Genomic DNA, 534 nt, shown 5'->3' on the forward strand with positions numbered 1-534 from the left:
CCCCTCTCCTCTCTCTCTCTACCCCCTCTCTCTCTCCCTCTCTACGCCCCTCTCCTCTCTCTCTCTACCCCTGTCTCCTCTCTCTACACCCCCCTCCTCTCCTCTCTCTCTTTCTCTATACACCCCCTCCTCTCTCTCCCTCTCTCGGTCTCCCTACCCCGGCTCTCCTCTCCTCTCTCTCTCTACCCCCCTCTCCTCTCTCTCTCTACCCCTCTCTCCTCTGTCTCTCTACCCCTCTCTCCTCTCTCTCTCTACACCCCCTCTCCTCTTCTTTCCTCTCCTCTCTCTCTACCCCTCTCTCCTCTCTCTCTCTCTACACCCCCTCTCCTCTTCTTTCCTCTCCTCTCTCTCTACCCCTCTCTCCTCTCTCTCTCTCTACACCCCCTCTCCTCTTCTTTCCTCTCCTCTCTCTCTACCCCTCTCTCCTCTCTCTCTCTCTACACCCCCTCTCCTCTTCTTTCCTCTCCTCTCTCTCTACCCCTCTCTCCTCTCTCTCTCTCTACACCCCCTCTCCTCTTCTTTCCTCTCCTCTCT

At 56.9% G+C, this 534-nt stretch overlaps 1 protein-coding gene across 1 annotated transcript in view; it reads left to right on the plus strand.

The window, feature by feature from the left end:
* The window catches only part of LOC109924572 (host cell factor 1-like), a 22,309-nt gene that overhangs the window by 14,391 nt on the left and 7,384 nt on the right, over positions 1–534 (plus strand). The window lies entirely within an intron of this gene.

This window comes from Rhincodon typus, chromosome 44, assembly GCF_021869965.1.
Source record: "Rhincodon typus isolate 14 chromosome 44, sRhiTyp1.1, whole genome shotgun sequence".
In the NCBI taxonomy this organism is placed as follows: Eukaryota; Metazoa; Chordata; class Chondrichthyes; order Orectolobiformes; family Rhincodontidae; genus Rhincodon; species Rhincodon typus.